Raw genomic sequence first — 15,720 nt, 5'->3', positions numbered from 1 at the left:
CCTTGCGTCCGCTCACAACAACCACAGCCCCTACAGATGACTATGTTTACCCTACTCTATACGGTGACAAATTCCCAAGATAATCTTCTGATGAGCTACTCTGATAATCAAGAAACACTCACTGAAATACGAGACGCGAAAACTACGCTAGGTTTTCCCAGAAAAACTATTTAAAAGCTAAGCGCAGCAAATAAGTACAAAAACGCTTTATACAAACAGTACTCGCTGCTGCTGGTGCTCTCGCTCTGGCTGTCACAAGACAACTGCTGATTCAAGTGACTAGTGGCTAACGGCCGCGAAACAAACAAAAGACGGTTTTAGGGCGCTTTCTGTTCTAAACGATCAAGAAAACACTAAGAAATCTAACACGAAAACTACGTAAAGTTTTATCAAGAACTGTTAGTTACTATGCAGAGCAGATAAACACAAGTAGAATCCCTTCCTTAGTGGAAGGTCGTAAACAAAATGCAAAATAAACGCTTTATACAAACAGTACTCGCTGCTGCTGGTGCTCTCGCTCTGGCTCTGGCTGGTAGAATCCTGAAGCGATGCAGTCCTTCAACAAAGGAAATAGCTTACAATACGTTAGTTCGTCCAGTCTTAGAGTATTGTTCGTCTGTATGGGATCCTTACCAGCTGGGTCTGATTCAAGAGATTGAGAAGGTTCAAAGAAGAGCGGCAAGATTCGTGACTGGTACATTAAGCCATCGCGAGAGCGTTACAAATCTCATAGAAAGTTTGAAGTTGGACACACTTGCAGATAGACGGCGCGCTAAACGGAAGGGGCTGCTCACTAAATTCCGAAATACGATCTTCACCGAGTATGTAGAGCATATATTATTACCACCAACTTTCAAGTCGCGCAATGATCACCATTCAAAGATAAGGGAAATAAGAGCTCGTACTGAGGCGTCCAGACAGTCGTTTTTCCCTCGCGCGATCCGCGAGTGGAACAAAGGGGGAAAAATATGACTTTGGCGCGAATTGTTCCCTCCGCCACACACCGCTTGATGACTAGCGGAGTGTATATGTAGATGTAGATGTCAAGCAAACCTGATTTGCATCCTCGTAGTGGCGCTACTAGCGTCTCTCTTCTGCGACTGGCACGCCGTTGGAATAGACATCATCTTTCATACGTACAAATACGCCTACCAACCTTCGTTCATGTCGCCTAACTCCTTGGTGTTGCGATTGTTTTCCCATCATCGTACGTTTTCTTCTCTATATGGGCTAAGTCATTTATTACCTCCGACATATACGTTTTTCCTCCGCATTGACTATCGTCCCATTTATTACCTAAGACAGATACTTTTTTCCTCTGCGTTGACTAACACATTTCCAAAGCATTCCTTAGGAGCTGGAAACTCACCTTGCCGGATCCGTTTTCTCCCCCCCACCCTGCCCCCTCCCCTACACCCCAATGATAATTTTCAAATTTTCAGCGATCTCATCTTTCTTTGACTCCACATTCCACAGACTGAATTACCCGTTTCATTTTTGAGAAATTCAAACAACTTCTTTGAAGACATTTTTACAACTGTTTTATGTTGTACGTGATACTTTATGCATTTTTTTTTGGAAATAAAACCATTTAGATTCCTTAACATATTTCTTTATTTATTAGGGCGTTTCGGCTGTTGGAATCAGCAGATCTGGGTTTAAGATTTAAGTCACGTAAAGAACTACGCGCGCTTGTTACACATTTTCAAGCTACAAAAGATGAAATATTGTCAAGTTTAACAATTTTAAAAAGTTGGCTCGCCAAAACTTGTAATTTGTAAAACAAGGTTCAACATCAGTATCAATAAAATCTATACCTAATCAGGTCGCCAACTATCAACTAGGCTCAAACAGTTGTACAACCATATGAATTCTAGCCGACAGGTAGCGCTAATGTGGTGGACGCTGCCTTCAACTTCTTTTCTCCTTCATAGTTATAAAATGACAGACAGTTTTAAAACTACAAACATTCAAAGTCAGATTACAAGACACGATTTAAAGGAGTACTGTCGCTCATTTATAAAATAATTTGACTTTGTACTGTCCCTTATACTTACCTCTATGTATAATTTTTTTGAGCCAAGTTGACAGTTGACCCCCGATTAGGGAGAGCTTTTATTGATGCTGACACTGAAATCTACTCTACTCTGTAGGAATCAGCATGGGTTTCGAAAAAGACGATCGTGTGAAATCCAGCTCGGGCTATTCGTCCACGAGACTCAGAGGGTTCCCAGGTAGATGCCGTGTTTCTTGACTTCCGCAAGGCGTTTGATAGAGTTCCCCACAGTCATTTAATGAACAAAGTAAGAGCATATGGACTATCAGACCAATTGTGTGATTGGATTGAAGAGTTTCTAGATAACAGAACGCAGCATGTCATTCTCAATGGAGTAATAAGAGTGATTTCAGGTGTGCCGCAGGAGAGTGTCGTAGGACCGTTGCTATTCACAATATACATAAATGACGTTGTGGATAACATCGTAAGTTCAATGAGACTTTTTGCGGATGATGCCTGTGGTATATCGAGAGGTTATAACAATGGAAAATTATACTGAAATGCAGGAGGATCTGCAACGAATTGACGCATGGTGCAGGGAATGCCAATTGAATCTCAATGTAGACAAGTGTAATGTGCTGCGAATACATAGAAAGAAAGATCCTTTAACATTTAACTACAATATAGCAGGTCAGCAACTGGAAACAGTTAATTAAAAAAAAATGGTTCAAATGGCTCTGAGCACTATGGGACTTAACATCTCTGGTCATCAGTCCCCTAGAACTTAGAACTACTTAAACCTAACTAACCTAAGGACATCACACAACACCCAGTCATCACGAGGCAGAGAAAATCCCTGACCCCGCCGGGAATCGAACCCGGGAACCCGGACGTGGGAAGCGAGAACGCTACCGCACAGTTAATTCCATAAATTATCTGGTAGTAGGCATTAGGAGTGATTTAAAATGGAATGACCATATAAAATTAATCGTCGGTGAAGCAGATGCCAAGCTGAGATCCATTGGACGAATCCTAAGGAAATTCAATCCAAAAACAAAGGAAGTAGATTACAGTACACTTGTTCGCCCACTGCTTGAATACTGCTCACCGGTGTGGCATCCGTACCAGATAGGGTTGATAGAAGAGATAGAGAAGATCCAACGGAGAGCAGCGCGCTTCGTTACAGGATCATTTAATAATCGCGAAAGCGTTAGCGAGATGATAGATTAACTCCAGTGGAAGACTCTGCAGGAGAGACGCTCAGTAGCTCGGTACCGGCTTTTGTTGAAGTTTCGAGAACATACCTTCACCGAAGAGTCAAACAGTATATTGCTCCCTCCTACGTATATCTCGCGAACCAGAGCGATTAGAGCCCACACAGAGGCATAGCGACAATCTTCCTTTCCACGAACAATACGAGACTGGAATAAAAGGGAGAAGCGATAGAGGTACTCAAGGTACCCTCCGCCACACATCGTCAGGTGGCTTGTGGCGTATGGATGTAGATGTAGATGTAGAATCTTGTTTTAGAAGTTACTGATTTTGGTGAGTGAACTTTTAAAACATTTTTAATTTTATTTTTCATCTTTTGAAGCTTGACTACGTGTAACAATCTCTTGTCGTTGTTTATGTTCCTTTAATCTTAATTATAGATCCGATAGCAGCAGCCGAAACGGTGTACTAAATAAAGAAATATACACTGCCCAGTGACATTAATGTGACCGCCTATCAAAAGCCTGGATAGCCACCTTTTGCAGCGTGGACCGCTGCGAGATATGGAGGAAGGGAGTCCATGTGGTTCTGACGTTCTAACAGGAATGTGGAGCAGTGCTGACTAACAGGGCCGTGGCCAGCTGCGCTGGGTTACTCGGTTGAGCATCCATGGCGCGATCAGCCCGATCGAGGTGATCCAGCAGATTCTCGGCTGGGCTTAAATGCGGGGAGTTTGGTGGCCAGGGGAGTACGGTAAACTCATTCCTGGTGCTCTTCGAACCAGGAACTTACACTGCGAGCCGTGTGACACGTTGCATTGTCCTGCTCGTAGATGCCATTGTGCCGAGGAAAAACTACATCTAATGGTGTACATGGTCCCCAAGGATAGATGCATGCTTGTGTTGATCCACTGCGCCTTCCAGAATGACGAGATCACGGAGGGAATGCCCTCTGGCCTTGACCCTTCCGACGATTGTTACAGGGTCTTTGCATTCAGGCGTTTCATGCCGTACATGCCAACAGCCCTCTGTCATAAAGCGTGATTCATGTACAAAGACCACTCATCGCCACTCGGTGGTCGTCGAGTTGCGGTACTGGCGTGCAAATTCAAGTGTTCGTCGCCGGTGAAAAGCAGTTGCCATGGGTGCATGAACCAGACTCCTGTTGAGGAGACCGATACGCAACAACGTTCGCTGAACGCTCCTTGAGGAGACGCTATTGGTTGGATTTTGGTTCATCTGGGCGGTCATCTGTGCTCAACCGTTGCACGTCTATTCCTCCGGACAAATGTCCGCAGCCTGTGGTGCACCATATGTGGTTCGGCGTCGATTTTGGATACACGGCATACTTTAACCACGGCGGCATGCGAGCAGTTTACAAACTTAGCAGTTTCGGAAATGTTTCCACTCTTGGCCCGAACACCAATGATCATGCCTTTTTGGACTTCAAGTGAATCTCTCCGTTTCCGCGTCCCCGATAAATTTTATACAGGGTGGCCCACTGATCGTGACCGGGCCAAATATCTCACGAAATAAGCGTCAAACGAAAAAACTACAAAGAACGAAACTTGTCTAGCTTGAAGGGGGGAAACCAGATGGAGCTATGGATGGCCCGCTAGATGGCGCTGCCATAGGTCAAACGGATATCAACTGCGTTTTTTTGAATAGGAACCCGCATTTTTTTATTACATATTCGTGTAGTACGTAAAGAAATATGAATGTTTTAGTTGGACCAATTTTTTCGCTTTGCGATAGATGGCGCTGTAATAGTCACAAACACATGGCTCACAATTTTAGACGAAGAGTTGGTAACAGGTAAGTTTTTTAAGTTAAAATACAGGACGTAGGTAGGTTTGAACATTTCATTTCGGTTGTTCCAGTGTCATACATGTACCTTTGTGAACATGCTGTTACAGCGTGATTACCTGTAAATTCCACATTAATGCAATAAATGCTCATAATGATGTCCGTCAACCTCAGTGCATTTGGCAATACGTGTAACGACATTCCTCTCAACTGCGAGTAGTTCACCTTCGGTAATGTTCGCACATGCATTGACAATGCGCTGACGCGTGTTGTCAGGGGTTGTCCGTGGATCAAGATAGCAAATATCCTTCAACTTTCCCCACTAAAAGAAATCCAGGGACATCAGATCCGGTGAACGTACGGGCAATGGTATGGTGCTTCGATGAGCAATTCACTTGTCATGAAATACGCTATTCAATACCGCTTCAACCGCACGCGAGCTATGTGCCGGACATCCGTCATGTTGGAAGTACATCGCCATTCTGTCATGCAGTGAAACATCTTGTAGTAACGTCGGTAGTACATTACGCCGGCCGCGGTGGTCTCGCGGTTCTAGGCAGGCAGTCCGGAACCGTGCGACTGCTACGGTCGCAGGTTCAAATCCTGCCTTGGGCATGGATGTGTGTGATGTCCTTAGGTTAGTTAGGTTTAAGTAGTTCTAAGTTCTAGGGGACTGATGACCACAGCAGTTGAGTCCCATAGTGCTCAGAGCCAGTACATTACGTAGGAAATCAGCATACATTGCACTATTTAGATTGCCATCGATAAAATGGGGGCCAGTTATCCTTCCTCCCATAATGGCGCACCATACATTAACCCGCTAAGGTCGCTGACGTTGCACTTGTCGCAGCCATCGTGGATTTTCCGTTGCCCTAAAGTGCATATTATGCCTGTTTACGTTACCGCTGTTCCTGAGTTACGCTTCGCCGCTAAATAGAACGCTTGCAAAGAATCTGTCATCGCCCCGTAATTTCTCTTGTGCCCAGTGTCAGAACTGTACACGACGTTCAAAGTCGTCGGCACGCAATTCCTGATGCGTAGAAATATGGTACGGGTGCAATCGATGTTGATGCAGCATTCTGAACACCGACGTCTTTGAGATTCCCGATTCTCGCGCAGTTTGTCTGCTACTGATGTGTGGATTAGCCGCGACAGCAGCTAAAACACCTACTTCGGCATGATCTTTTGTTGCAGGTCGTGGTTGACGTTTCACATGTCTCTGAACACTTCCTGTTTCCTTAAATAACGTAACTATCCGGCGAACGGTCCGGACACTTGGATGATGTCGTCCAGGATACCGAGCAGCACACATAGCAACACGCCCGTTGGGCATTTTAATTACAATAGCTATACATCAACACGATATCGACCTTTCCCGCAATTGGTAAACGGTCGATTTTAACGCGGGTAATGTATCACGAAGCAAATACCGTCCGCACTGGTGGAATGTTACGTGATACCACGTACTTACACGTTTGTGACTATTACAGCGCCATCTATCTCAAAGCGAAAAAAGTGGTCCAATTAAAACATTCATATTTCTTTACGTACTACACGAATATGTAATAAAAAATGGGGGTTCTTATTTTGAAATACGCAGTTGATATCCGTTTGACCTATGGGAGCGCCATCTAGCGGGCCAACCATTGCGCCATCTGGTTTCCCGCTTCAAGCCAGACGAGTTTCGTTCCTTGTAGTTTTTTCGTTTGATGCTTATTTCGTGATATATTTGGCCCGGTCACTATCAATGGACCACCCTGTATACTCTCCACGGCTGGTGCTGCCTCCTGCCGTCTGTGAATGGTTATTGCACGCTGACACAGTACGCAGGCGGTGGTTGTGTATTAAGCGATCTAGACCAGTTCTATTCAAAAAACATTCACAACGATCGCGGACTCGTACAGGAAGTAATACATCGTTGAGCAAACAAATGAGTTGAATGACGAAACAATTATTTGATCAACTGCCGAAGCAATCTGTATTAACGAGTGTTGGACAATCGCTGACGTCGAATTATTATACGGTGTCCGCAGTGCGCTCTGCAATGACAGTCGTTTCGATTTCTCGATCGTACGGAAACGCATGTAACTTCTTCAATTTATTGAGGCTTTTTCGAGGATATTAGCAACAGGTTCGATTTATCGAGAAATTAGATTCGTCCAGTTTCGAATCAGCAGCAGTCGACTGTACGACAGTTAGCAACAGAAACAATAAATAAATGTTGACGCATGAATAAATGTTTGACGTGTGTCCACTTACGCAGTTTGTGCGAGGCGAGGACGGCGGGCACGAACGCCCCGACGAGGGCGGCGGCGGCCAGAGCGGTGAGCGCGGTGGTCCTCTGCCGGGGAGACATGTTGACGACTGGGAAGAGGCGGTGCGCCAGCCGGCCTTTTATTGCGTACCGCCTCTTCTCGCGGGAGCCTGCCACTCACCCTGTGGCGATCACTGATTTCACAACGCGACGCGACAGCGCAGTCGCCGCTTCCGCCACATGAACCCGGCGGCACTCCAAGCTCGCCACCGCTGACGTTATCTAGTTCCCTCTATTTTTCTTTCTGATCGGTGAATATGCGCCTGGTTCAAAAGCTCTTACCGTTTCTTGGCGTTGTACTTATTTTGTATCACGTTTTGGACTCGGTAATACCTTATTGCTCACAACACCTATCGACACCCAAACTTGCAGCTTTCCGCCCATAGCTGCACCCTCTCATATCTGTTCCCATGTCCAAATAAGATTTCAGAGCGGAGTTACATAATTAAATTGGTTTCCCCTTCTCTATGCTCTCTCTCTGTTGCTGCTTCCAACGCCTACAGGAAGTGGTGTACAGTCCCATACCTAGGACAGATATCACAAAGCGTAGCAGGAACACTGATATCCTGCAAATATGCGAGAAACTGTGTAAGGAATGCCACAGCCCAGTATATTTTCAATAGCGAAGGTAGTCAACAATGGGCTACACAGAATTTTTTCTCGTGTGATAAGTTTTATGTTAGACAGTGTCATAGCAATAGTTTGGCTGAACATGAATGCAGCTACAGGTTGCTGAAGTATGACTCCTCATTTGCAGAGCATGTACTGAGCGATGGTCACAGCCACCAGCCACAGTCCTGCATCCTACACTTAGCAAACAAAGCCCAATAACTCATCCTGTTGGAAGCCCTGGAAATTAACAAACGTCTGGACCATAGTCCATACCTAATTCTAGCTGTACCTGGCCACGCTTTCTGTGGCTCAGTCTGCCTAAATGTAAACGAAAGAAAAGAGAAGGCACACGTTTCCAATATGTATGGACATTGAATATAGTTCCTCATCCCCTTCTCTCCCCTGTCTGAGTCCGCCTCCCCCTTAACCTGTCTTTGTCCATCTTCTCCTCCTCCCCCTGTCTCTTTCCTCCACCTCTTCCCCTACCTCTGTTCTCGGATGGCAAGAGCAGTTGCGGAGTACTGCCAGATGCTTGGTCCACAGTACGGCGATTCTCCCTTGCGGTGCTCAGGTGTGGTCAACCTCAGCCTCTCTGTCCCATGCAGTCCTACATCCGGCCACTGTTACACCCGAATGCCTCACAAATTTGGACATTACAGGACTCGACCACCCGCCCAAATGGAGACTCGAAATGAGACCCGTTTCATATTCCTGGCAGTTGTTGTTAACGTTGTCTCACAAGAGTACGCGACATCTTCAAGGCTTTCACAGTGATTGCTGAGCATATGGCACTGTTCACGTTCCTTACAGAACCTATCAGGCCTGATAAGAACACTAAACAGGAAAAACACTGATGTACGAGGTCTGTTCAAAAAATTCCGGAACTTTGTCCACAAAATTTTTCTACACTTACCTTTTACTTATCGCACATGGTCTCCTTCGAAATACTCTCACCAAAATTGATACACCACCTCTAACGCCGTTTCTACTTCCGGAAGCTGTCGTGGTACGCCTCCTGCTGGATCGTACGAAGCGTCGTCAGCGGATTTTCTTTTATCTCGTCTGTCGTTGCAAATCTTCGCCCTTTCAATAGGGTTTTCAGCTTTGGAAATAAATAAAGGTCTGTAGGAGCCAGGTCTGGAGAGTACAGAGGATGAGGCAGCACAGTGATTTCGTTTATTGTGCAGTAGTCACGCACCAACAGGGATGAATGTGTGGATGTGTTATCGTGATGCAGGAGGCATGAAATGTCTCGCCTCATTTCAGACATTCCTTCTCACATTTTCTCGCTAGCGATGCAACACGTTCCGATAGTACCACCGATTAACAGTTTGTCTCTGTGACATGAATTCACGATGAACTAATCCTTCGAAGTCAAAGAAAACTATCAGCATGGCTTTGACATTTTACCTGACCTGACGAGTTTTTTGGTCTTGGAGAACCTTTCCCGATCCATTGCGAAGATTGAACCGTGGTCTCAACATCATAACTGTCGACCCACGTCTCATCACCAGTTGTGATTCTCTTAAGGAACAACTCGTTCTCATTTGCACCATCCAAAAGCTCTTCACAGACTGCGAAGCGAAGGTCTCTCTGGTCTTGACTCATGAGGCATTGGACGAACTTGACGGCAACACGATGCATTCGGATATGCTGTGTCAAGATTTCATGACATGATCCAACTGAGATGTTAGATTCTTCTCCAGTTTCTCTGACAGTCAGTCTTCGATTGGCACGAACAATTTCGTTGACGTTCCTGGCATGAGAGTCCTCGGTAGACGTCGAAGAGCGTCCTGAACGAGGGTCATCTTTAACTTCCGTCCAGTCATTTTCAAACCGCGTGAGTCATTCGTAACACCGAGTACGGCTTGAGTACTCATCACCGTAGGCTTTCTGCATCATTTGGTGTGTTTCTGTAAAGGTTTACTGAGCTTCATGCAAAATTTAATGCAGACGCGTTGCACCTCTAACTCTGCCACCTCGAAATTCGCAAACTGTGCAACGCTCGACACAACGTTCTACTCAATACAGCTCTGAACAATTACTAACAGACGCACAACAATGAAACTTCCAACAGTTACATATTAAACACTGGCGTGTGCAGGGATGCCAACTGTATTTCGCTCCAACGCACTGTTGTTGTTGTGGTCTTCAGTCCAGAGACTGGTTTGATGCGGCTCTCCATGCTACTCTACCCTGTGCAAGGTTCTTCATCTCGCAGTACCTACTGCAGCCTACATCCTGCCCTCTAATACTAAATTGGTGATCCCTTGGTGCCTCAGAATATGCCCTACCAACCGATTCCTTCTTCTAGTCAAGTTGTGCCACAAATTTCTCTTCTCTCCAATTCTATTCAATACCTCCTCATTAGTTATGTGATCTACCCAGCTAATCTTCAGCATTCTTCTGTAGCACCACATTTCGAAAGCTTCTATTCTCTTCTTGTCGAAACTACTTATCGTCCATGTTTCACTTCCATACATGGCTACACTCCATACAAATACTTTCAGAAACGACTCCCTGACACTTACATCTATACTCGATGTTAACAAATTTCTCTTCTTCAGAAACGCTTTCCTTGCCATTGCCAGTCTACATTTTATGTCCTCTCTACTTTGACAATCATCAGTCATTTTGCTCCCCAAATAGCAAAACTCCTTTACTACTTTAAGTGTCTCATTTCGTAATTTAATTCCCGCAGCGCTATTGGCGCGAAATTATGGACGTTCCGGAATTTTTTGAGCAGACCTCGTACACTTGTGGCCGTTCTACCTATTGCTGAGAATTGTAACTCTAATCCTTTACATATTCGCCGATGGGGCGTACGTGTTGGAAGTTACACTGATATCTGACCAAATCTTCTAGGTGCTTCACGTTCTAGTCAGACAGTGTACGTATTTTTGTTATCATTTTTCTAGTTTCCCTTAAAATATACGCGTGGTCATCATGCAGTACTTTCCTATTAACTGGGTGAAACATTAAAGAAAGGAGCAAATGAAGCGCTGAGAAGATCGTGATGTTATTCAGAGGGCCGCAGTTGCAGCACTCCAGAGCGGCTTTGTGGGAGAGATGCATGACATTTTTCAAAATGTGTGTTTTACTTTCATCCGAAGTGATTTAGTGCGTCGGTAAGAGCGAGACATTTTCTTGCTTTCCTCCCATTCATTCAATTGCAGCGGTACCTAAACAACACTTAATCAATATATTACGAAAACTGATGGATTAAAGAAATTTATGTATGTTTCTGTTTCACCTGCATTGCTTGTAATTAAAATATAAGAATAGGGTTGGAATGCATGAGCGATGAAACATCAGGCCCAAAGACGGCATGATGACAAGACCACTCAATAGATCCCGTGGTTAGAATGTGAAGTCCGTTACTGAGAGTATTCGTAGCTCATATTAGTTACGTGAAGTACTTGAAGTGTTGACAGGAATATATGATCACTTAGCCTTTAATGTCTAGTGTAAATTCAGTAATCAAAGACTGAGGAGTCTTAGAACAACTCTGTTTATTCCATTTCCGACTAGGTATATACAGAAACGTCTGTGAAATTTGGAAAGTAGGAGTGGTGTTCTAAGAAAGTGAGGCTATGGATGATTTGGCTGGGAGAAGCGGAAGGGGTGAGGGAGAGGGGGGTGGGGGATGGAAATTGTGAGTCTGCCTGACTAACTCAGTCAGTAAGAACATTACCTACGAAAGGCAAAGTTCTGGATCTCGTCACGGTCCGGCACACAGTTTTAATCTGATGAGAAGTTTCAAACGTAGTTATTTTTCGACAGAGTCTGCCTTAACTCCGTACATGGCTCTCGTAACTCCTATGCTACGTACTGCTTGGGCAAAGCGCTTTCCAGGTTTCCTTTTCTACTTTGTATCATTTACGGTTTGTTTTGTTCTTTAACTATGTATTTTTTCCATAGCAAAGTAACATGAAATTAATCGACAACAGCTATTAATCGACAATCGCTATGAGAAACTAAGCCGGCCAGGGTGGCCGAGCGCTTCTAGGCGCTTCAGTCTGGAACCGTGCGACCGCTGCCATGCCTCGGGCATGGATGTGTGTGATGTCCTTAGGTTAGTTAGGTTTAAGTAGTTCTAAGTTCTACGAGACGGATGACCTCGGCTGTTAAGTCCCATAGTGCGCAGAGCCATTTTTTGAGAAACTGAATTTGATACGAATCCCTGCTTGTCTCCTACAATAATGACGGCGGCACCCCATCAGAGATCGAATGCCTAAACAAAGGAAATGCTGTACACCTATATGTGTGCATGTTCCATCAACAGCGATACGTAACTCACGGAGATTACTCGGACAGACGGCTGCAGACTTGACGCTCGACAGCACACCAAATGTGCCAAAATGTAATAGATGTCAGGTGGCTTAGAGGACCACTAGGTACCTTCTTGTTGAGGGGATCTTCACTGAGCCATCCCATCGAAACGCGGCAGAAACGCCACAGTGCACCGTCTTGCAAAATGCACATATCTGCAGCAGTAACAGCGCAGTGGTGAACGTCATTAACTACAGCATTTGTTTTTCCAGGTGCATTGTCCTGTTGAAAGTATGTATCTACAACAGTAGTAATGTCGTAGTGCATTTTATTGCTGAATGAACAAATCTAGTGCATTAGTTATCCGGCGCACCACTGTCGCTTAAACGGCTATGGCTGCTGGCAAATTATAGAAAATGTGTGTCACTGAATAATGGACTCCTTTCTCCATGAAAGCAAGCGAATTCAAATTTTTATGAAGGTTATTCTTAGTTTTGATAGTGATTCCATCAACAAGACTGTCGCTTTGAAAGAGATGTATATTACTGATGAGACCTTTCATTAAGGAGTCAATGTATTGGAAATCAGTAACAGGCAACCACAGCTCTCTTCATGACGTTCTTGAGTTCACACCGAAAATAATTCATATTACACTCTTTTGATTTAGTGGTTTGCCCTTCATGAGTTAAGCCAAAAAATGATCCAGGATGACATTATGGAATGAAAACAATCGAAGTATGCTAGATTTTTTATTTTTATGTCACCTATGTCAGACAACATCCACACAGTAAATAAAGATTTGCTTAGGCGCATCTGCAATTCTGTCGTAGGCTTCTCCGAACTGAATTTATTAAAATATTTGATATATTCTTGTTTTACACATGTTCTGCATTCTGAGGATCTTCTCACTATGCAATCAAAAGTACACCTAATTTAATCTCTGTTGGTGAAACGACCAGCACAAAGTGTCTGCAAACACTATTGTAATGTTTTAATACAGAATCACTTCGTATATTGCGAATATACGAGAACGTGCTGAAAAGTAATGGCTCTGCCTTTTTTGTGTGAAAGCTCTTTGAGCTTTTTAAGTGAAACAAACCTTATTAATAATATGCATCCTTGTTCTTCACATGCGCTTATTTATTTCTCAGCATAGCCATCCTGGCGACGAACAAATTTCTCCCATCGCTGCAGACTTCATTGGCAGAGCCACAACCTCACTTCCATTTGCACAACTTCATCAGTATCAAAGAGAAGTTCTCGAAGTTGTTATTGAACTTTTAGAAACAGATGAAAATGGGATGGGTCAAGTCGGGACTGTGAGGAGGATGATCGATAACAGTGAACCCATGTCGTCGTAGCGCTCGTGTATAATCTGAGATTGTCATGCTGAAGGAGTTGAACGTCCCAGAACACTGTGAGCATGACTTTGCCTGCTGATGGCAGATCTTGAACTTTTTTGGCGTCGGTGATCCTTTGTAGCGGAATTCCATTGATGGCCTCTTGTTTTCGGGGTCAAACAGGTGACCCCTGCTTTGATCACCTGTTGCGATGTTGATAATGAACCAATCACTCTCACGCTTAAAACGCAACGTTTCCTGTGATTAGACACTCGATAATAGAAAGCTGTTTCTCACACACCGACATAGTTACATTACACAGAACCATGTTACGCGCTACAATTCGATGGCCTCTAACAGCAGAGGGTTGCAAATTGCGTCAGCGAAGAGGGAAAGACGACCGAGTACTATGCATGACACACAATACCACAACCAATACTGAGAACAGAATAAACAGTTCGGAGACTTTATTTTTCAGCGTGCCTTCGCGTATCTGTCAGCTATTCACGAGTGTAATAATCGTTTAAAGTGGTTTGACTCTCTCTCAGCATCATTTGTTATAAATGTAGTGATTCTTGTCGACTGAGACGTTTCGATATTGCTAGGAAATCATGATTAAGATACGACATTAATTTCACAGGTCAGAAATAAACATAAAAAATTACGAGTGTTTCAGATTAATCTAAGCACATTATTATCACAAAACTAGTATTCTATGAAATGAATACGAATCGTATAAAGAGCGTCGCAGAATGCACCTAAATTACTGTTGGAAGTTTTCAGTAATGTTGCATTCCAGCGTGATTCACAAAGAACAGATTTCCTCATAAGTAATTGTCTGGAACAGTGTTAAGCAAAGATGTGTGCTAAAGCTATAAACTTATTAGTAATTTTTATTTGAGTGTTCTTTACATCGACAAGAAATCGAGTGACACATGTGAGAGATACGAAACATTGTTGTGACGAAGAAACGAAGACTATCGGTAATTTATTGAAATTCACTACTCAGCATCCGTTACGACTGTAGTTTAATGCAGAAATATATATTATTGCGTATAGACTGACGATACCAGGCACCTCTAGTGATTAATGAGATATGGAATATCGAATGAACTAGTTTACAGAAAAGGAGGCGACAAAGGTAGATAGGTGAAGAGAAGAACGAAGGGAGAAAGGGAAGTCGGAGGTAGAGGGACAGTGGGGCCCTTCTGTTTCTTGGTGATTGCTTCCGTGGTCTTGAATGCCCTTTTATGCGGAAAGTTCCTAAGCTGGAAAAGTTATATGCCTGTTAGCTGTCATCATATACACATTCAGTAACTGAGCGGAGGTTTGGTTCCTTTAATTACGGGTGTAGTTAACGACATCCACGTTCATTAGGAGTAGCGTCTCCTGAAGAGGTGGAAATGCATTTACAAGCTGTTACTAATTATACACAAGCTGTTGATTATGTACGCAAAGTCTCTCTTATTTAACTGTTAGTATAATATGGTATGACACAATTTATTGAGAAAGTGCAGTGAAACGTGTGCTTATATCTTTTCAGGCTAATTCTGCGATGACGCATACAGCAAAAATACATTAATTTTCTTCTCAAATTATGGCGCAATTGGTTTTGGAGCTTTGTGTTTAGAAACTTCATGTTAATCTCTTGACGCCTGAGACAAAAAAAAAGCAAGAAATTTTTCTTTTCATATTTTCCAGCAAAGTGATAACCGAATATGACGTAATTGCAAATGAAATACATAAATAGCCAGGTTTGCCGCATTTGGGGCATTCCTTGCCTCAACAAATTTTGCTAGTTGGTCAAGATTTTAAAACTTAACTTCTGAAACTGGTTGCAACACAGCTCTTCTAGCATTTTTATTCACTTTTTCTACGTCATTCACATCTTCGCTGTCAGAGGAATACACTGTACGGGGACGTCCTCTTCTAGCTACTAGCAAGACACCGTAACGTTCTTACTGTTCACCAGTTAGTTTCATCAAACTCAGCAGGACAATCTTCCGTCAAAAACGAGATTTCGTCGCCTTCCCAATCAGATAATTACACGTTACTATCATTCAGAAGAGCTTCTAATAGCTCACCAGTTAATATTTCATCCATTGCTGCATAATGTAAAAATAACTGTCATTTAAGAATTCCATTATCGAACGCCAAATTGAAATGAGC

Source organism: Schistocerca piceifrons, chromosome 2, assembly GCF_021461385.2.
Source record: "Schistocerca piceifrons isolate TAMUIC-IGC-003096 chromosome 2, iqSchPice1.1, whole genome shotgun sequence".
Lineage (NCBI taxonomy): Eukaryota > Metazoa > Arthropoda > Insecta > Orthoptera > Acrididae > Schistocerca > Schistocerca piceifrons.
This window is presented reverse-complemented; position numbering follows the sequence as displayed.